Below are 23318 nucleotides of genomic sequence, written 5' to 3' on the forward strand. Positions count from 1 at the left end.
CCAGGACCGAGTTTGGACACGCCTGTTTTAGAGTTTTTGAATGTGTCATTTATATATCTGCTGTATGGTGAAAGGCCTCTTTAAACATTTAAAGGAATAGTTCACCCAAAACTGAAAACTTTGCCATCATTTATTGACCCTTCACTTATTACAAACCTGTTTGATTTACCGATTTCTAACATTTTTCAAAATATCTTTTTAAGTCATAAAGGTTTGGATCCACTTGAGGTAAATGATGACAGAATTATAGGTTTTGGGTAAACGTCCTTTTAAAGGGGTGGTCCACTATGATATCATATTTTAAACTTTAGTTGATGTGTAATGTAGCTGTGTGAACATAAACAACATCTCTGAATGTAAAAAGTTCTAAGTTCAATGCAAAGGGAGACCTTGGTTTTTACAGAGTTAGCTTAGCAAAGCCTACAATGAGCGAATTTTGCGGACTGCAAAAAATACTTCCGCTCCCTGTGAGATCACAAGTTCGTTTACTGCGCACCCCAAACTGCACAGGTAAGGGCAGTGGCCAGAGGCGCTGTAACATTATAGCAGAGATGAAGCTAAAAATGCGTCCAAACACTGCAGTTTCCACAAAGCTTCGCTGTTTCTGGGCTCAATTTGACAGTCCATGCGCAGAGTCAAAATGCAGGGCGCAAACGCTTTCAGGGCGTGTCAGGACGCGTTTTTGCTAATTTAAGGACAGGAAATCTGCCTTGCGCTGCGGCGCATGGTCTAAAAGGGTTGAGTTTATTTTCTTTATGAGTTATATGTGTGTTTTGAGAATAAACCAATTACAGTCTCATCTCCCATTCCCTTTAAGAGTCAGCTGCGTCGCGTCAAGAGCGCATTCACTATTTACAGGACGCAAAGTAATTCTAAGTGGAAAAAATTAGCATTTCAGAAGCAAACAGTTAACAGTTAACAGTTTTTTTAACAAAAAACTGTTAAACAGAGCATCTACTGCGTGAGAATGAGAGATAATGGAACTACTTTCACATTCGCTCTCGGATAGGGAAACCTTTATACACAGACATCAATTAGTCTATAAATAAATACTTTTGTTTGTTAAGCGCAAATTTTCGTTTCAAAACTATTTCTAAATTCAGTTCTAATTTCCAGCAAACGAATTAATGAATAATAATAATAAAATGTGCCAAAAATATCCTAAAACATATGATGTGCTCCTTATGGTCTAAAACCTGACAGGTGGGCAAATCTAAGCTTGTTTTTAATAAAACAAATATAAATATGGATATAATAAATAATACTGCTAATAATAATAATAACATTATACAAAAGCAAATTGTTATGAATAAACTGAAAAAGCCTCCCGAGATGAAGAAGACATAAAAGCAGTGATTTTTCATATTTATGTAGGCTAGAAAATAATATGTTTTGTAATATTTTAATCCTTTAAATGTATATTCTATATCTATTCTTATTATATCCTATATATATCCTTAATATTTACATTTTCCATATGTAAAGATATTTGCCTATTGTTCTCTTGTGCGTATTAGGCAGTGCGTAAGTGAGGCACAACTCTGCGCCGGAGTTTAGACCGGGTTAGTTTTGGTCTAATGAAAAATCTATTATAGTTTCTCAAAATAGCAACGCGCCAGCAGTCCGCCTCAGAACGCATTCCTTTTTAGACCAGAATGCCTATGGGTGCACAAATGAGCACTAATGCATTTGCTATTCAAACAGCGTAGCGCAACGCCTCAAAACAACTCTTGCGCCAATCTGAAACTACTAAAAGACTATTGCACTGCGCCTTGCGCCACACTGTGCCAGGTGTATGATAGGGCCCTCTCTATTTGGCCTTAAAAAGGACATGACACAAATATTACAGTTCAATATTAATTAAGTTCCAGAGGATTATAAAATACACAGCAAGCATGATTTGCTTTCCCAGTTCAGTGCTGGATTCAGCTAAAATCTCCTCAAAGCAGAAGCTGTGAGCTACAAACAGTAAGTGTTTTCATTTGTTAAAATTGATCATGACATGTACAGTGTCTAGCGTTAACGGTATGCTGTAGCAACAATGTGAACAATGCGAAATGCTGCTTTGCAGGCAAGCGATTTAGCTACAAATTCATACTTATCAGTCAAACTGCTGTAAACACACACACACACACACACACTCCATCAGCACGTTCGTGTCTCTTATGTGTGTGCGCGTGCGACTGCATTGATTGTCTTCAGGCAGCTTTTTCATGTGTTTCACATCTTAGATAATGAAGTTGCAAAAGATATGTGGATGATTCATATTACTTACCCCTGCATATTCCGGATACATGTGAAACACGTTGTGTAACGCAATGGGGTAAATGGGGTACCTGACTTGTGTAGCACCAGAATAATAAATCAAGGCTCACACAGGTAGCATCCCACATCTTGTGCTTTATTCTCCTGTCACGATATATTACAGAATATAACTTAATCCGAGCATCAGAGAAAAAGAAAAAACTCTCTCACACACACACACACACACACACGCACACACACACACACACACACACACACACACACACACACACACACACACACATAGACGCAGACAACATTCACACACACACAGACACACACACACACGCATAGATGCACACACAATGGCAAACGCTCTTAAAGGAGCTGCACCCCATTTTCACTCCTTACAGACACTTGTCAGATTTTATTTTAGTGAGCAGGCAGGAGGTTGACTGATTGTTTACACAGCAGAAAAGCGCATGCTTTTACGGGCGTGAAGTGGAGCTGATCCGCGAATAGCCGCCCATTATGACGATGACCAATCAGAGTCACTTAAGGGCGGGCCTTTCAGAGGAACTAGGAAATATGACTGTCATTTTCATGATAGCTGAGTAGCTTTGTATAATCAAAGTGAGATTTATGAAAAAATAACGCAATTTCCTTCAAGTGAGCACACATTGCTTTGCATCTTATAAACACAACCAAGCCTTAAAATTACATTCTGGAACACCCCTTTAAGAATGCAGGTATAAATAATGGACCAAGTTTAACAGTCACAAACACTAGAGGTTTTTTTTATTATTATTTCACGTGAACCAATTTGATTCCCTAAAAAAACTTACTTCTAAACATTTAGAAAACTTTTTTTTGCAGTGCAAATGTTCAATGGATTTGAAAGATTCTTCAGAAACATGAATACCAATAAGAAACTAGAGTATATTGTATGCTACGTGTTGTACTTTTTCATTTCTCATTCATTTGGCAACATTTTCCTGTTAATTACAGGTGCGGGGTTTATTTTTGGCTTAAGGTGCTCTAAGATGCTCTTTAGGATCTTCAAGCGGTGTTGTTTTAGATAATGACTGCAGAGTCTTCAATGACGTAGTCAAGAGTTCACTCAAACACTCAGTGGTCTGGAAAGATGCTTATAATTATGACTAGCTGGAGTAGATGGAAGTACAATGTGCATACTAATTGTATATGATTACTTTTCCTAATGAAAATATGAAGTAAAGTAGTAAAAAAAGAAGTGACTAAACATGTTATTCACAAATACAGAAGCTGCTACTAAGCTGTTGTTCCTTATTGATTATTCACTTCAGTTTTATAATGAATGAAGCTATTTTTACATCAGATGTCTGTTTAGTTCACAGTTAGATGAACAATTCTATGTTTCAGTTCAGGCTTATCTGCCATTTCAAGAATTTATGAGAGATTCACATTTACATTTAGTGATAAAGAAATTCATTCATTCATTCATTTTCTTTTCGGCTCAGTCCCTTTATTAATCCGGGGTCGCCACAGCGGAATGAACTACCAACTTATCCAGCACGTTTTTACACAGCGGATGCCCTTCCAGCCGCAACCCATCTCTGGGAAAGTGATAAAGAAATACTTTCCAATAATTTTTAGTATATGGTTGCATATCTTTAGCAGTGCAAGTAACCAAATACCTACAGATTGTGTGCATGTACTGTACATATAAGAAGTAATATATTGTATGTACTTATACACTTCAGAAACTGGTGTCATGTTCCATACTGTCGCTCCATTTAGGACTATACAGTCCAAACCTAAAGTTAAACCTTGATTTAATGAAGTCACTCAGGCTGTAAGACAGGAGTGCAGGCGAGCTGAGGGACGGTGGAAAACGACAGATTGCAAATATATTTGGATATTTTAAAACAAAGTCTAATTGAGTACCAGAATACAGTTAGAAATGTGAACTCTAAGTATTTTTCTGATGTTATCCCTAACAATAAGCCGTGTGTTATTTTTCAAACTATTAATGCTGCTTTGAATCCTCTGCAACCATCCCATCAAGAGTTTTCTCAGGATGTGTGAACAGTTTTTAAATTTTTTTGTTGATGAAATTGTCACAGAAAGATCACCAATTTTACTTCCCTCGGTCGATCTACCGCTACTATGTGTTCTGCTGTTTTTTAGCAGTTTGAGCCTGTATCTCTTGCTTTTTTAATAGATATTATTATTATCAAAATGAAACAATTTACTTGTTATACTGTTGTTGTTCCTGCACATTTTCTAAAAGTGTTTTTTTCCAATATTTTAATAGCATTTTTTCCAGATATTATACAAACTTACAAATGTATATGAAAAACAAAAGTCCTATCAGCAAAGAAATGACATGAAATACATAGCAATAAAAACAAGAAAACTGTAGAACTCTTAAATCTAACTTACACTTTTATGCACCATCTCTCCCATCTCCCACCCCTCCCTATTTTCTGAGGTCTTCAATAAGTATGTAATGGTGAAGACACTGATAAATAAATAATAAGCCAACTGAAAAAATTATAAATAAAATAAATAAAAATAAATAAATATATATATGGGTAAATACAGAGGATGAAAATGTAAAATAAAAACTAGAAGTCTCTCTTTCTCCCTTTCGAAATTCTAGTCAGCAGATCCTGAAATGTTAAGGTTCTCAATGACTGACAGTATGGGACTCCATGTTTTGTTAAAGGAGTTCTGTGATCCTTTAAAACAATGTCTCAGTTTCTCAAGATAGATGCAATTAAGAACCTCTTTAATCCAGTGTTCTGATAATGGAGGGGACACAATTTTCCATTTGAGGAGAATTGCGCGCCTGGCGAGCAATGTGGTAAGGGCAATGACGCGGCGTGATGTTTGTGTAGTTGGGGTTGGAAGATACCCAAAAAGAGCAGTCAGAGGTTAAAAGTGTTTTTGAATCAATTGTTCAATTGATTCAATTTAGAGAATTATAAATAGCAGACTCACTACTGGTGTTTTTTCACACAGTTTTAAACGCAGTAGTTGAACCATTAATCAAAAAGGCAAATTTGGACAGTTCAGTTCTTGCCAATTTTAGACCCATATCAAAACTCCCATTCCTTTCTAAAGTTTTAGAAAAGGTTGTATGTATACAACTGTAATCATACTTAGACCTATGGATTTAAAGAAGTGTTCCAGTCTGGTTTGAGATCTTGCCATAGCACTGAAACAGCACTTGTAAAAGATTGTGCTGTTCTTTGCTCTTAGATCTTACAGCTGCTTTTGATACAGTTAACCACTAGATATTAGTTTCTTATTTGAGCACTGTGTTGGTATTAAGGGTATTGCCTTGGAATGTTTTGTTTCAGTTTTATCTGATGGAATCTTCTCTGTTCGCCTAGGGGAGTTTGTGTCCATGCCAGCACCTCTGTCATGTGGAGTACCTCAAGGTACCATTCTTGGACCTATTTTGTTTTCCTTATATCTGCTTCCATTAAGGGTCTATTTGTAGAAAGTATGGGATTTTATTTCATCTTTATGCAGATGATGTACAGCTTTATTTGCCCTTAAAATGGAAAGATGCTGGGTCCATATCACCATTGTTGGACTGTCTTAAGCACATCAAATCTTGGTTGGCGCTAAATATTTTTATGTGCAATGAAGAAAAGACAGAAGTAGTGATATTTGGATCTGGGGAACTCAGGATTGTCTGGTTCTTGGTGTGTTAAACCCTTTTGTGAAACCTAATGTAAAAAACTTTTTTGTGACTTCACACTGGATAAACTGATTAATTAGTTAAAGCTATTTTTTTTTCAGTTGGGACAATTATCCAAATTAAAGTTTTTTTTGTCTTTTAACGACTATGAAAGGGTTATAAATATTTTTTATCTCAACTCGGCTAGATTATTGTAATGCTCCATTTGTGGATTTAATTCTCCATTACTCGTCTGCAGAATGCTGCTGCTCGTTTGCTGACAGGGACACACAAACGAGAGCACATTACACTCATACTGGCTTCTTTTCATTAGCTTCCTGTACAGTTTAGGATACATTTTAAGATGATAGTTTTTGTGTTCAAATACCGAAATGGACTAGCATCAAGATACTTGTCCTCGTTTATCCAATTGTACACTTCATTTAGGACACTCAGATGTGCTGATCAGCTACTTTTGGTTGTTCCACGCACAATGTTGAAAACCAGGGGAGACTGTGCCTTTGCAGTGGTGGCCCCCAAACTCTGGAATTATTTGCCTCTCCATGTTAGGCAGGCCGCAACCCCCTTGTTTTTTTTTTTTTTTTTTATCTATATTAAAACCTATTTTTACTCTTTGACTTTTAATATCATATGAGAATCATATGTCTGTTGTATTTGTGATGTGTTTACAGCACTTTGGTAAGCACTTTATAAGTAAACTTTGACTTGACTTGACATTAAATAATCCTAATACTCTTCTGTGGAGTGTGAAGTTGTTCAGCTGGAGACAGTTTTGGATTTTAGGAAACAAAATTTGGTCAAACTATAATTCCACAGACAATCTGTCAAATGTTTGTGAATCATGTTAGTTTTCCCTTTATATAAATTGATTTATTGATCAATTGCTGATTTAATCATTTACAGTTATAAATGATGTTGTTCCAGATTTGTTGCAAAAATTTACTTAATTCTAGCAGGTTCCACACTGGCTTCTACATCTTGCTTATATACACCATGAACAGCAGCTACGCTAATTATTCTCTTTATTCTCTATTTTCACCTGGGGATACTCATCCCGAGGTCCTCAGATTAGGCGGAGTCACTGATTGGATCCAAGACCAGCGACGTGATGATCCCAAGGATTCCATATCCGGGACCAGGCCATATCCTGAGCTGCTGCTGCGCTGATGGTCGTGGGGAGTGGAGAACATGAGTCTGATTCCAGCGACGCTCCAGGGACAGACGAGTCTTCATTGAGGCCATCTTCCAGCATAAACCACGGCGAATGAAGTTCTGCACTAGACTTTTGGCCAGCGGAGAAATTAAAATGGTCGTGCCCAACTGAGTCTGGTTCTCTCAAGGTTTTTTTTCTTCACTCCCATCAGGTGAAGTTTTTTTTCCCTCTCCGCTGTCGCCACTGCCTCGCATGGTTCAGGATTGGTAGAGCTACGCATCGATGAATTTGCTCTTCAGTGTTTGAACTCTCAGTAATGATTAAATCACACTGAACAGAGCTAAACTGAACTGAACTGAACTTAAACACTAAAACCTGAACCACACTGTTCCAGTTACTATGACCATTTATGTGAAGCTGCTTTGACACAATCTACATTGTAAAAGCGCTATACAAATAAAGCTGAATTGAATTGAATTGAATTGAATTATGTCATCTTGTGACATGCAACCATGACACAAAACAGGGTCATTCTGTAAAATATGTCATTAAATTAGTCAAACTGAATATGTTAATTTAGATTTGATCGCAAAAGTAGTCAGTGTAATACCTAACCAAAAAGTTTGGACACTCTATTGAAATTCTTGACTTAATTAGGATTAAACTAGGATTAAACCCTTACATGACATCTCTCTATCTGTATCATATGACATCTCACCGTGTCCTTACTTATTAAACAAAAATAAAGGCAGGATAGAAAAGCCCTATGATTCAGATACTGTAGATTCTCTTTTAGCAGTAATGACTGTAGAAATCAATTATTTTTGCAACAATTTTCTGTAGGACCTTCTCAGTTTCTTAGATCTTTCTTGGAACTTTTTTTTTCACAAAAACATCACAGCATTTTATTCAGGTTGAGGTCTGGGCTTTTGTACTATTGTACTGATTGTACTTAAAATGTTTTCACATGAAAGTATTTATTGTTTACTTATTGTTTACTCATATATTTATTACTAAAAATAGGTAGGTTTTAAATGTTTACATTTTTGGTGTGGATTGGACAATCAATTTTGATTACTTTTATGTTTATCCTGTTCTGGTAGTGTAGACTGAAAATTTAACAGTAATTGCTAGGGTGACAAGGTATCAGAGGTCCTCTACTGCCCTCTGTAAGTCATAGAGTGTAATGTACACTACTGTAAAGCAGACAAAGTTAATGTATTTTAACTCATTTTATGTAGCATTTTTAAATGCAAGGTTTGTGTAGTCTTGGCTTTGATTTTTAAATCATTCTTATTTTATGTTTTTGAAAATATAAATGAATTTTAGAATAAATGTTATTATGTTGTATCTCTGTATCTCTCTATGTGATATTACTACAGGGTATACTGTAGCCTATATATATATAGTGGTAATTGCATGATGATTATTACATAGTGATTATTACATGGATGTCTGCAATATTAAATTCTGCTTGGTCTGTCATGACATTCAACAGTGTGTTATTCCTATTTACAACCACTGAATAACACGGGCTCATCCAGGAACTTTGGATTACCTTGACTGTCAGTGAATAGGGCTATATGTTCACATCCATTTACTTACATTCAAAAATTAAGGCTCAACTGTATTTTGACTATTTGATGCCATCTTATGAATGAATAATACGTAGTTAGTCTATTCTCCATTTACACAGTATCGTTTTATAGTTTGGCGTCATCTTATGATTGAATAATAAACATTCATTCATTTTCTTTTCGGCTGTTATTAATCAGGGGTCACAACTGCGGAATGAACCGTCAACTTATCCAGCATATGTTTTACGCAGCGGACGCCCTTCCAGCCGCAATTAACCCAAAGTTGGCATTAATAATGAAAAGTTTAGAGTATACTGCATTGGCTGTTTTTGCTTTGCATTTTATTCATCATCATCATCATCATCATCATCCTTAACGCGACAATCCATTACTGGATCCAGGCTGCCACAAGTATTTTCCGCCAATGTTTTCTCTCCCCGGCAACTGCCCACCAATTCCTTATACCTAAAACATTGGTGTCACTGCTAATGCAGTCTCGCCATCTTAGTTTAGGCCTTCCTTCTTTTCTTTTGCCTACCGGGTCAGTGCTGAAGACTTTTTTTGTAATGGCATTTCATCCATACGTATGATGTGTCCTGCCCACCTTAGCCTCGCAAGTCTGATATATTTAAATATATCAATTTCCTTATACAAGGCTGCAAGCTCATTGTTGTGACGTATCCTCCATTGATTATAGTCTTTTATTGGGCCATATATTCTCCTCAGAATTTTTCTTTCAAAATCTAAGAGCTTTTGTTCTATGGCTTCAGTCATTGTCCACGTTTCTGATCCATAGGGCAGGACTGGGCGAATCAGGACTTTATAGAGGGCTAAAGGCCCAAAAAAACTTAATACTACCAATAATTGTGTAATAATAATCACTACCTCAGTCAATAAAAAAAACATCTTTGCTTGATTGTCTTTTCCATTATGTTTGTCCTCAGATATCTTCACATTTTTTTACATTAGTTTAAAATGACACTTCTAAGCTGATGTTTGAAATGAGCTCCTGCAATGATTAAATATTGCCATCTTCTCAGTGTTTTGAATGTAGGCTATGAATTCGAATGAGACGCGTATGTGTATTCGTGCAAAAAGATATGTGCTCTGACTAGGGTTACCACCCGTCCCTTAAAATATGGAATCTTCCCGTATTTTAGAATAAAATTGCGCATCCCATTTTAAATCAATACAGGATGCGTTTTGTCCCGTATTTATCCATTTTTAAAGTAGCTTTTCATGCAAATCATCACACACGCATTTTATGAAGATGCCTTATTTTCTACTTTTGAAAGTGTAATGCTTGATGTCATCGTTAGTTTGATTTGTCTTTGTCCAGTGAGAAGGGCGGGTCTTTTAAGCGGAGAGAGTATTGTTCGATCATCTCCGTATAATCTTCCGATCAGATCCGAATTGAGCTGCGGATCCATTTAAATATTTGTACTCCGGTTGCATACGATCTAGTGCCAGGAGTTCAAATATTTCAACAGATCGGCAGCTCAACTTGGATCCGATTTTTCCGCATATGGAGATGATCGGAACTCCCTGCCTGATCTCAGGAGAAAACTTAAGCATTTTACGTTTTACCAGTTTAGTGGCTTATTCATACGAATTTGTACGAGTTCAGTTGTACAAAATTGTACGATTTTAAAAAGGAGGCGTGGCACCTACCCCACCCCTAAACCCAACCGTCATTGGGGGATGAGCAAATCGTACTAAATTGTACGAATTGGATTGTACAAATTCATACGAATTAGCCACTAAATGAAAACGTTACGAATTACCGTGAGATTGTGTTGGAACTCCACGCAGCTGCCGGACTACTCTCCATTGGAAATGAATAATTTCCGGTCTGTTGCTTGTCGTTTGTCGTGTGCAGTGAGAAGGAGGCTACGGCTCATTGTGCGACAACATGCCTCTGGAAAGCAGCATTCCCTGACATCGATGCTTTTAATCCCTAACGTAAAACTGTTTGAAACAAATAAATTGTTTAAAAAATATATACATAATACATTCATGTAGGCCTACTGGTAAATGTTAACGTTTGTTCAGGTAGGCTATGTTTCTATGCACATCTGCTTATATATTTTTATACGAATTTATATTTATTTAATGTTTAATGTTTAAGAATATTTTGCTAATAAATATTTCTTGAACCATACATTTTACTAAATTACTTTAACTTAAATATAGTGCACCTGAATTGAAAATGTACTCAACATATTTAGCTACTTTAAGCCTTTATAAATTTCTTGGTTCTTGTTGTTGTTGAATGCAGAAGAATATATTTAGATTTTTTTTTATTGACAGAATTTTCTTTATTGAATTTTTTTGTTAACTTAATGTTTTATTTATTTATTTATTATTATTATAATTTTTAAAATTATATATTAAGTTTTAAAGCATGTCAATTTACCTATTACTTAATGTGTTGAACGATATGCATTATCCTGTCATGTCTGTTTAAACCCTACCCAGTTATCCCATGTACTTCTGCAAGATGTACAGTTGAAGTCAGAATTATTAGCTGATGATACCCAGCTATACCTCTCTTTTTACCGTGATGATCCCTTGGTTCCAGCTCGCATCTCAGCCTGCCTGTCAGACATTTCACACTGGATGAAAAATCATCATCTTCAGCTTAACCTCACGAAAACACAAATGCTGGAAGTTTCTGCCAACCCGACTCTACATCACAACTTTTTAATCCAGATGGATGGGGCAACCATTACTGCATCCAAAATGGTGGAAAGCCTTGGAGTAACGATTGATGACCAACTAAATTCTCTGACCACATCTCTAGAACTGCTCGATCGTGCAGATTCGCACTCTACAACATCAGAAAGGTCTGACCTTTCCTATCTGAACATGCAGCTCAACTTCTTGTTCAAGCTCTTGTTCTCTCCAGACTGGACTATTGCAATTCTCTACTAGCCGGGCTTCCAGCTAACTCTATTAAACCTCTTTAGATGCTTCAGAATGCAGCAACACGAGTGGTCTTTAATGAACCTAAAAGAGCACATGTCACTCCGCTACTCATTCGTTTGCACTGGCTGCCAGTTGCTGCTTGCATCAAATTCAAAGCTCTGATGTTTGCTTATACAAAGCGATTTCTGGCTAAGCCCCCTTTTTATCTGCTCTCACTTCTGCAGATTTATGTGCCCTCCAGAAACTTGCGTTCTGTGAATGAACGTCGCCTCGTGGTTCCATCCCAAAGAGGGAAGAAAGCACTTTCCCGAATGCTCGCGCTTAATCTGCCCAGTTGGTGCAATGAACTCCCTAACTGCATCAGAACGACAGAGTCACTCGCTGTCTTCAAAAAGCGACTAAAAACTCAACTATTTAGTCTCCACTTTCCATACTAATATGCAATTCCCTCTCTGACTCCTCCACTACCTACAAAAAAATAAAAAATAAAAATTACTAATGTTTTGCTTCTTACACTTTATTTACACACCTAAAACTTGCCTACAGCACTTATTCATTGTTCCTCATATAGTTGTGTAAATTGCTTCCTTGTCCTCATTTGTAAATCGCTTTGGATAAAAGCGTCTGCTAAATGACTAAATGTTAATGTAAATTAACCCCCCTGAATTATTAGCCCCCCAGTTTATTTTTTCCCCCAATTTCTGTTTAAAGGACAGACAATTTTTTTAACACATTTCTAAACAACATCTCATTACTGATTTATTTTATCTTTGCCATGATGACAGTAAGTAATATTTTACTAGATATTTTTTCAAGACACTTTTATACAGCTTAAAGTGACATTTAAAGGCTTTATTAGGTTAATTAGGTAAACTAGGCAGGTAGGGGTAATTAAGCAAGTTATTGTATAACGATGGTTTGTTCTGTAGACTATTAAAAATATATATATTTAGTTTAAAGTTTATTATATAGTTTAATAATTTTGTCCCTAAATTTTTTTTTAATTATCTACTTTTATTCTAGCCAAAATAATACAAATAAAATTTGCTCCAGTTAAAAAAATGTTATCAGACAAACTGTGAAACTTTCCTTGCTCTGTTAAACATAATTTGAAAGACTTAAAAAAAGTTTTTTTTTTCTTTCAGACATTTTGGTCTCGAAAGCATTTGATCCGGAGACATCAGTAAAAGATCTGATAAAGTATTTAAAAGGTCCGAAAGGAGACATCTCATATATGAATTGCAGATGTGAAAAATACATCTTTCATTAAATCAAAAATCAAATAGAGGTCTTTCTTTGCAAGATTTGAGTGCGGGTTTCCATCTGAGGTTAATATGAGAACTGAAACAGGCCTAAATTGTAAAGGTTTTGACACGTGGTTTTAGGCTAAACCTCCACTCTAGACAAAGAGACACTGTTTGTCACAGGACTCAGCATACAGCGGAACCAGTGCAAGTTTTTGATTTAATAGTTGAATTTAATAACATTAAATATGAAGCCTGTTTAGTAAATCTTTTTTATATATTTTTTATTAAATCTATATACAACCATTTGACAGTCATAACTAAAGCAACATTACAATACATATGAACTCCGGGCCCGTATCCAGCCTGGTAAAAAGGGTGGTGGTTTTCTTTCAAAAAGTGGACATTTTTGCAGTTATACACCTCATTTTCTTTTTTATTGAGATTTAAATACTGCATTTTGATGACATTTTAGCCACTATTTTTAGCTAGATTAGCCTGTCAGATGGTAATCATAACCACATTTTTTCATGTACCAAAAATATTTTCTAAATATTTACAATAAAGACATTACTTATTGAACAATACTTATTTTTAAAATACAAATTTGTCACATGATATATTATTAGGAAAAATGAAATCAGTAACACTTTTTAATAACTACACAGTATGAATCATTTACTAGCATCTAGTGAATTAATTATTTGTTAAGCATTAACTCTACATTAATAAACATTGGTAAGCAGTTTATAATTGCAGCTACAAATGCTGTACTTTTGACTTACAACCACATTTATAATGTGCCTAATAATTGTATTTTTATAATTTGTTAATGATTTATTTTTCATTACTAAATTAAGTATTGCATTATTTACAAACCATTTGTATTTAAAAGTAGTTGGTGGTAATTAAGATTTCTCAGAATGAGTTAGTAAATTATTAATAAACTATTGAAATCAACACTTATACATCATATTACTCAGGCATATATTAATGGTTACTATATATGTAAATGAGTGCTTTATTAACTCAACTTCATGCAGTTTTGTGACCTAATCTAAAGTGAGGATTATTCATGCTTTATAAATCACTTATAAATGACTAGTAAATGCTCCGCATTAAATAAACAATATTTGCAATCTTATCTAAAAAATTAAAATTACTGCGAAGTTCAAATATTGCCAAATAACAGGTGTCAAAATACAACATAAAACTGGATAAAACAACAATAGAATTATTTAACAATATAATCAGAAGCAATGTTTAAACTGTACAGTAATTTTATTTTAGTTAAGGTTGCAAAGATAAATTTTTCATTTGTGTATCTTTAAATGAATAGAATTGAAAAAAGTCGTTTATGTAATTTTTCCTGTTTAGAATTTAACTGAGCCTTCAATTGTCATTTATAAGGGATTTATAAAGCATGAATAGTCCTAATTTTATATTAGGTCACAAAACTGCATGAAGTTGAGTTAATAAAGCATTTATTATCAAACAAATTAACTATTAGTGTATACCTGAATAATAAGATATATAAATGTTAATTTGATAAGTTTTTAAATCGTTAACTAACTCATTCTGAATGATCTTAAAAAACAACCAACCATGCTTAAATAACTGGTTTGTAAATAATGCAATTAAGTAATGAAAAATAAATCATTAACAAAGTATGAAAGTACAATAATTAAGCACATTATACGTGTATTTATAATGCAAGAATAGAGCATTTTTAGCTGCAGTTATAAACTGCTTACTAACGTTCATTAATGAAGAGTTATTGCTCAACAGATAATGAGTTCACTATTTGCTTATGCTTAATAAAAGGTTCATAGTGTGTAGTTATTATAAAGTGTTACGAAATCTGTTAAAGTTTTAAATTAAAAAACTGTGGCCCATTGTAATTTATAAGGCAAATAACCATTTGAGCAGCACATTCAACTTTCCAAAGTCAGAATTTAGCCTTTTGAATAATAATAATAAAAAAAAACATATTGAAAATAATAATGTAAAGCTTATTAATTTACCTTGCCTATCTTGTAAAAAATGACATTTGAACATACATAGATAACAACAATGGCCAATATAATCAGTGGATAATAACAATAACAATAGTATTCAAATTCATTTTAATATGGGCCACTTTTAGTGCTTTACACCTTTTTAACTGTTATTTTTTGTTTCAAGAATAAGGCCAAGATTTAGAATGCTGAACTATAATAACAGGTGTGAACTATGAACCTATATTTAAAAAAAAACACCATAAGTTTATTTTTGGATGCATATACATTTATTACATTTGGTTAACATAAAGCAATTCTTTACATTGAAGACCATTTACTAATGAATGTGATAAAGGCGCTGCCGGTATAATGTGTTCATAAAATGATTAACCTTTACAGAAATTCAAATTCAAGTACAGAAATTCCAAATCCAGATAAACTGCAAAAAGTTACATTTAGCCTCAGTCTCCACCAGTACACCGGAGGTCACTGTAAAACAATTATTTTTTGACATTAAATATTAGAAACAGGCAATCAACTAATGACAAAACTTATGATTTACCTTATTGTGATGGTTTTGCTTTGGGTCTTAAGACTGATATATGACTTTCGTCTGCAGATCTGCACTATAAACCTGTTTTTCCAGTTGCTCTCTTTTTCCAATTGTAAAAGCTAAAAATAAACAATACATTTGGTATTTATTAATGACAAAATTAGATTGATTAGATGGCTAAGCAATATTTTCAAAAGACTTTAAATGTTGAAAAATATACACTGAAAAAAAAAATGACTTACTTTTTTAAGGTAAGTGGTTACAAACAATTGATATAGGCTAAATTTAAAGAAACAAACTATATTCAGTAATGTTCAACTTATTTTGTTTGCTTAAATTCAGCCCATTTCAATAGTTTGTAACCACTTACCTTAATAAAAATGTTAGTAAATTCAATTAATTATTCATTTTCAGTGTACCACCTACGCTGTAAAAAGCGATTAGTTACTTTACTTTCGAAAAGCGAGTAAACCCGAAACCTAAAAAGCAACAAGTAGGTTTTACTTTAAAAAACAAAGTGAGGAAATGCATCGCCTTAACTTTTATAATTATACATATTTGTTTAATTAATAATTATAAGGCCACGATTATACTGTACTTTCTTTTTTTAAGACAAAGTCAACTAATCGCATTTACAGTGTATCTGGATCATAATGGCATTTTAGACAGTACATTTAATTTTCTACATTAAATTAAAGCAAAAACTCACCGATCAACACAATGATCATAAGTCCATTCATCAGGGCAGATATGAGGATAATAATATGCCATTTTGTCTGATTCTGCTGAGAACAATTAGAATTCTGCTCCCACACTGTCTGATTGTGACAAGCACTTGATTGAGTTGGTTCTGAAAAAGAAAGTGTATAATGTGTAAGGTATAATGGCTAATGATAAATTAATATAAGTCACACGCAGTAACAATTTAGCAATTGTTGATCACTGAATGATCAACTTCACTCACCGGTGATGTATAATCTGGTGCTTTTGCTGAATTTTGGCTGTGCGCCTGTGGTACAGTAATAAACTCCTAATTCATTAGCAGTGACGTTATTAATAACCAGGCAATGTTTAAACTGCACTGAATATTTACTCCTTAAGGTTTTATTTGAGTAAAAAGGTGGTGTAGGTGGTAAGAGTGATCGTAGAATCACTGTTGGAGGATCTGGAGTTTTCAGTATAATCCAGTTAACCTCATTTTCATCAAGATCACAGTTTATGCTCACATTTGATCCCAGATCAGTTAATAGACAAGACACTGTAGCTTTACAACAGATGAATGCATCTACAAGATTAAAATTAAAATAGTCCTCTTAAAATCATGAAACAAAATTATATGTGACTGTTTTAAGATTAAAAATTTGCATAGAAATGTATTCAATATATGTCAAACTCACAGAGCTGAAGCTGAAGGATCCTCATGATGAATAAAGCACTTCAATATGAGTTTGAATTAATTAATATAAGTTTAGGTCTTCTGCAACTTTATAGCAAAGACAGGAAACAAAAAAAAAAGAAAAAAAGTCGTCCCATATCAGTCAGAGGAAGTCTAAAAATGGTTAGACTGTTGCATTAAAGGGACAGTTCACTCAAAAATGAATATATCCTCACTATTTACTTATTTAGGTGATTTTAAACTTTTAATTTCTCTCTTCTGTTGATGAGTCACTGGATGTTTTCCCCCAACATTTTTCAGTATATCTTCCTTTGTGTTCATCAGAAAAATTTAACTCAAACAGGTTTAAAATAAGTGAAGGGTGAGTACATGCTGACATGATTAAAATATGATTGAACTATCCCTTTAAGTGAGAAACTGCAATTAGCAGCCCACCTAGAGGGCAGAACAACTGCACTAATTTACCACAGAAAGTTTTAGAGGAGGGACGATGGGATATTGTAGCAGAAATAATGATAGATGGCTTAAAAACAAAATACCATGATGATATTACAAGCTGTTTTACCAATAGTAGGTCTATACAAATAATGTGACAAATTAGATATAGGAACTCTGATATATAACATGATTTAATTTGTGTCTGTAATGTAAATTTGATGCCACCATGAAAAAACTAGAATTTCATAACCAGATCTTTAGACAGACAGCAGAACACTTGGTTGTTTAAACTACTCTTTTAAAATGAGCTAAAACAGCAGAATTCTTGAGATTTTGTTGGGACAACTAAACATTTATTAATAAGATAACAATTTCTTTATGTTGTCCCAAAACAAATCGATTGTGTGAACCCGTTTTTTTTTTTTTTTTTCTTTTCTTGTGATATATGTAAGGCTGATGTTCCAATTGTAAAAAAAACTAACTTTTTAATAATTATTTCAAGAATCACATGCAGTTCACTTTTTTGGCTTATGCAGTTCATTTTTTTTGGTTTACTTGACACACTTTTTTAATTTAGCACTCATTTTCACAGCTGCGCACAAGACTGCTTTCTTCCATAAATGACAGTTTTGTTTCTTTCTAACTATTAAAGAATGTTACACACATTTCACATAAATCTTGCAAAATTCATCCATAACATGACAACTTACCTAACCCATATTCATTCATTATTCTTCAGCTTAGTTCCCTTATTTATCAGGGGTCACCACAGAGGAATAAACCGCCAACTATTCCAGCATATGTTTTACACAGTTGATGCCCTTTCAGCCACACCCAGTACTGGGAAACACCCACATTCATACACATACTCTCATATTCACACACACACACTCATACACTATGGCCAGTTTACAACTCAGGCTCATTTTGAAAGCGTACCTCTATATACATTTCTGTAGAGCGTCAAAAACATCTCAGGAGGTACGTTATTTGGAGTTTCTGTATTCGCGAATTCATTAGAGGCCACTTTTTGAGATCTCAAATTTCTCTCGTGTAAGTGCCATTCACACCTGCTGTTCTCTGGTGAATCCACCACAGGCCACTGTTGACGGGCTGTTTGACTGACTGAATGACTGACGAACTGACCGACCGATCGACTGACCCACCCTCCCCCTTAAGTGAGTTTTTACTGTAGAGCAGATGGATTGTTGTGAACAGAGCGGAAATTCAAACCGTCTCCCTAATGACGTTTGACGGTTGCCAAATCAGTGAAATAAACGGCCGAATTATCAAATAATACCTGCCGTAAGTATTGCCGCATTTACAATCGGGAGGCGATATAATCCCGGGACGTGTTGTTGTCGCGTACGTTCTGATCAGCTGTGTTGTCGTGAGTTCTGATCTGCTGTGTTGTCGCGCGCGTTCTGATCGGCTGTGTTGTCGCGCGTGTACTGTAAAGTGGGTGGGGGAGGGGATGGGTTGAGTGCGCGTACTAAAGAGCGGTGTTGTCGCGCACCTACTGAAGTGCGGGTATGGAGGTTGAGCCCTATGTGTGCACGTGCCTGGCTCCACCCCTTCCGCTACGTAAGCAAAACTGCGGTTGTTGAGTGCGTGAAGTGTCCATCACTACACACTTCATTTTAGTGGCTAAATGAGTGCACTTACTATTTATAGAGTTTTCAGTGTAAACACACTACTTACACTATTTATACTACAAAATGGCGTAGAATAGTGCATAAGTATGCAATTTGGGACGCAGCTTATTACACTTTCAAAAGTATATACTTTTCCTTCACAAAAGTATTTTAAACCCTCTCTGTCAACTCTAAACTTTCTGTGAAACTGATAGAAATAACTTTCTGCAGCAGGCCACAAGGTAGGACACAAGAGGAAACCACAGCAGCCGATATTAACTGTGTTGAAAATAGGTACTGACCTTAGACTGTAAGTTTCTTTAGACTCTGTGACTATAGAAGTTATAATGAAACATTATTATACAGTATATGTATGTAAACTATTCAATTACATTATTATTATTATTATTATTATTGTTATATGACTATATCAGTATAAACGAGTGCAGCCCTCACTCCTCATTTAAATTAATATATTTTATAAGATTCTTTACAATAATGTATTTGTGCATATATATTAGATTAGCCAGTCCCCAAAATTAGAACTAATTTAACAAAAAAAAAAAAAAAAAAAAAAAACAGAAAAAAAATAAGATCAAAGTCCAAGAATGTTTAATAATATGTTTAGGGAAAAATAATGAATTTCCTTTTTGGCTTAGTCCCTTTACTAATCTGGGGTCACCACAGCAGAATGAACCGCCACCTTATTCATATATATATAGTTGAAGTCAGAATTTTTAGCCCCCCTGAATTATTAGCGCCCCTGTTTATTTTTTCCCCCCCAATTTCTGTTTTACAAAGAGCAGACTTTTTCAACACATTTCTGAACATAATAGTTTTAATAACTAATTTCTAATAGCTGATTTATTTTATCCTTGTCATGATGACAGTAAATAATATTTGACTAGATATTTTTCAAGACACTTTAAACAGCTTAAAGTGACATTTATTCAGAAGATGGGTACACTGTGGTCCTAAACGGATGGACATGGTCAGCAACAATGCTCAGGTAGGCTGAGGTGTTGACAAAATGCTCAATTGGTACTTATGGGCCCAATGTGTGTCAAGAAAATTAGCCACACACCATTACACCACCACCAGCAGTCTGAACCGTTGATACAAGGCAGGATGGATCCATGCTTTCATATTGTTGATGCCAACTTCTGACCCTACCATCCGAATGTCACAGCAGAAATCGAGACTCATCAGACCAGGCAACATTATTCCAGTCTTCTATTGTCCAATTTGGTGATCCTTTGGTGATTCCATGTTCAAAGTCACTTAAATCCCCCTTCTTCCCCATTCTGATGCTCAGTTTTAACTGCAGCAGATCGTCTTGACCATATCTATAGGCCTATGCCTAAATGCATCGAGTTGCTGCCATGTGATTGGCTGATTAGAAATTTGTATTAACGAGCAGATGGGCATATGTACCTAATAAAGTGGTCGGTGTGTGCGTGTATTGTGTAAGTTTGCAGTAATACATCTCATATTTAAAGCATGAGTGTCATTGTTTATTTTTTATTTACTTCAGTTTTTATGAATCTTTTACACCCTGAGGAAAGAAGGAAACAAAAAAGGGTTTTGACAGAGATGACACAACTTTTTTTAATACCCCAAATAATTTTTTTTTTTTAATAATGTGAAGAACATTTTGACAGCCAAAGCAAATCACATCACATGACAACCATTGATAAATGTTAAGATTTATATTGATAATGAAATGCAATGACTAGGCTGCTCTGTTTCCATTTGAGGTTATGACAACTGTGAGAACTGAAGTACATCAATGCATAAGGCTAGAGGAACATGTCTGCAGTAGTATAAGGTTAAACCCCCACTCTATACAAAGGTAAGTGACCCTGTTTGTCATTGGTCGTGCCAAAGCCAGTGGAACATATCTATGGTTTCAGTTGAGCATTTCAGTGTAACCACACAGTGTAGTGAGCATGGGCTGGCACCGTTCACACTATAAGCATTTGTGCATGTACTGTACATGCACACATGTTTTCACATTATACACTTACTGTACATGTATATGTGTATGTGTGCCTGAGTGTGTATAAAACAAAAAAATATTTAACTTTTTTTAATTAATTTTGATGTGGATATTACTAAAGTACATGTATTTTTAATTTATATTTTATTTTTTCTTTAATGTTGTCATTTTAAGGTGTTACATACAATTGACCTTACACTGGACAATGAATCTGAGGGAATTAAATGCACAATGGACTGATATCAGGTAATAACAGGTAAAACACAAACAGAAGTGCATATAAATAAACAGATGTGCAGCTAAACAATGTAAAAAAAAAAAAAAACGAAGTTGATGTGACACTACCCATAGATCATTAGCTTCAAAATAATTTGACCAGTTTAATCTGCAATACAATTTAACGTAACTAAATTAAACTAAAATGTTTTGTGACTTTTTTTCATTTATGATAATCAACATGCATCATTTACATCAATGACGTACATTTTTATCTGCTTCTGCATTTGTTACTATACTGCATCCATTGAAACATTGGAAGAACATACAGAATTTTTTCTAAATTAATTTTGTTTTTTGAATACTGTGTAACATACTTACAGTTCTTGTTTTTGGGTGACATCCATTATGTGATTAACTGAATCAATTTCATCCACAACAAAAATTTTAAACATAATACTTAGTTAAAAGAAGTAATAATTACGAATAACAGAGTCCAAAACCAAAACAAAAAGACATTGTATTTGTATTTAGAAAACTGTATGCCATTTATTTACTTGCACAACTATCTCTTGCTTACAAAACTTAAAAACAGAGGCAATCACAGCCAACAACAACTTCTGGTTAGACCTAAACTGCATTTTGTTGCCTTGTACTTGTACAGGTGTGATAACAATAAAGTTGAATCTAAACTAAATAAAATCTAAACAACAACAACAACAAAAGACTAAATCATTAAACAAACTATTAAACATTTTGCAGACTAAAAAATTACAGTATGGTCATTTAACCAATGCATCTACAGTTTAATTTCTAAAAGCATTACATAAACACAATCTTACATGTAAAGAAATAAAATATATAATTATCTCAGTGTAACAGCACTGAGTAGAATACAGACCGAAAAGTATTCAGTCCGAAGATTCATACGCAAATTTTCAATTATATGAAATTATTTTGTATCAAGATAAAATAAAATGGTTAAAAGGAAATATCAACACTTTCTTTAATCAATTAACAATAGCTGACAATAGCATATTTTTTTAAAAACACAGTAAGAAAAAATGAGAACTATAACTTAAAAACGAAACTTGTAAACAAAACGTGCTTGAGCATGGGATTTTTTTACAATGCCACAGACCCCAAATTGTAGGTAAAAACCTTTTTCTGTTTATTCCACTGTTACATTTATAAACTTACATAACTAAATACAATGGGGATTTTCAACTGGTTTTCAGACAGCAAAATGAAATAACAACCCAATCTTATATTAATTAAATTAATATAAACTAATTCATTTTATTATCTAAATAATGTTTGACTTGTTAATGTTTGGAGTGTTTAGCTGCCAAAAAGTTTGTGGTTAGAAAAGTCAGAGATGTACATCAAGAGAAAGTGAACAAATAACATGAGATCAGTCCTACTTTTGCATTTATGATTTTGGCAGGTTTAGAGCAGCGTAGGTGGTGTTGAGTTGGCTGGAGCGCATTTTTTTATGAAACTTGGAAAAGTCCATTGTGGAATACTGAAAGAACAATATTAACATTTTCAGCTGGAGTTGAATTAGTACAGTTTGAGTTAAAATGAATAGTTATACCTGTAATTGATCTGGGTCCTGTTGTTGTTCTATTACTTGTGTCTGTGGTAGATCAGTCCTGAATTGTGATTGCTCTGCTGAACTTCTGTTTCCAACAACAAAACACTTTATTAGTCCTGAAAATGAAACAGTGAATTCAGATTTATTATTGTATATTTATTCTAATATGCATGTCCCAATAATGGCAAAATAACAATAATAGTCTAAATAAAAAAATTAAATAAAAAACTCACCGACCACCACCAGAACTAGAAACCCATTCATTACACTGGATATAAAGAAAAATGTCTGCCAATTTGTCTGATTCTGCTCAGTACAATTAGAATTCTGCTCACACTCTGTGTTATTGTGACACTCACTTGATTGAGTTGGTTCTGAAAAAGAAAGTGTATAATGTGTGTAAGGTATAATGGCTGTGATTTTGCTAAACTTAAAATATGCCACATGTAATAACAAGTTAACATGTTTATGAATGATCAACTTCACTCACCGATGATGTATAATCTGGTGCTGTTGCTGAATTTTGGCTGTGCGCCTGTGGTACAGTAATAAACTCCTAATTCATCAGCAGTGATGTTATTAATAACCAGACGATGTTTAAATTGCACTGAATATTTACTCCTGAATGATTTATTTGAGTAAAAA

The 23318-nt window shown here is 34.3% G+C and overlaps 1 long non-coding RNA gene across 1 annotated transcript in view; it reads left to right on the forward strand.

The window, feature by feature from the left end:
• Nucleotides 1-8420, forward strand: part of LOC141380295 (uncharacterized) — a 33126-nt gene extending 24706 nt beyond the window's left edge. Inside the window, exon 3 of the long non-coding RNA XR_012398077.1 lies at nucleotides 5625-8420. This is a non-coding gene — a long non-coding RNA (uncharacterized lncRNA). The remainder of the gene's footprint in view (nucleotides 1-5624) is intronic.
• Nucleotides 8421-23318: the final 14898 nt, after the last annotated feature.

This window comes from Danio rerio, chromosome 22, assembly GCF_049306965.1.
Source record: "Danio rerio strain Tuebingen ecotype United States chromosome 22, GRCz12tu, whole genome shotgun sequence".
Taxonomy (NCBI): domain Eukaryota; kingdom Metazoa; phylum Chordata; class Actinopteri; order Cypriniformes; family Danionidae; genus Danio; species Danio rerio.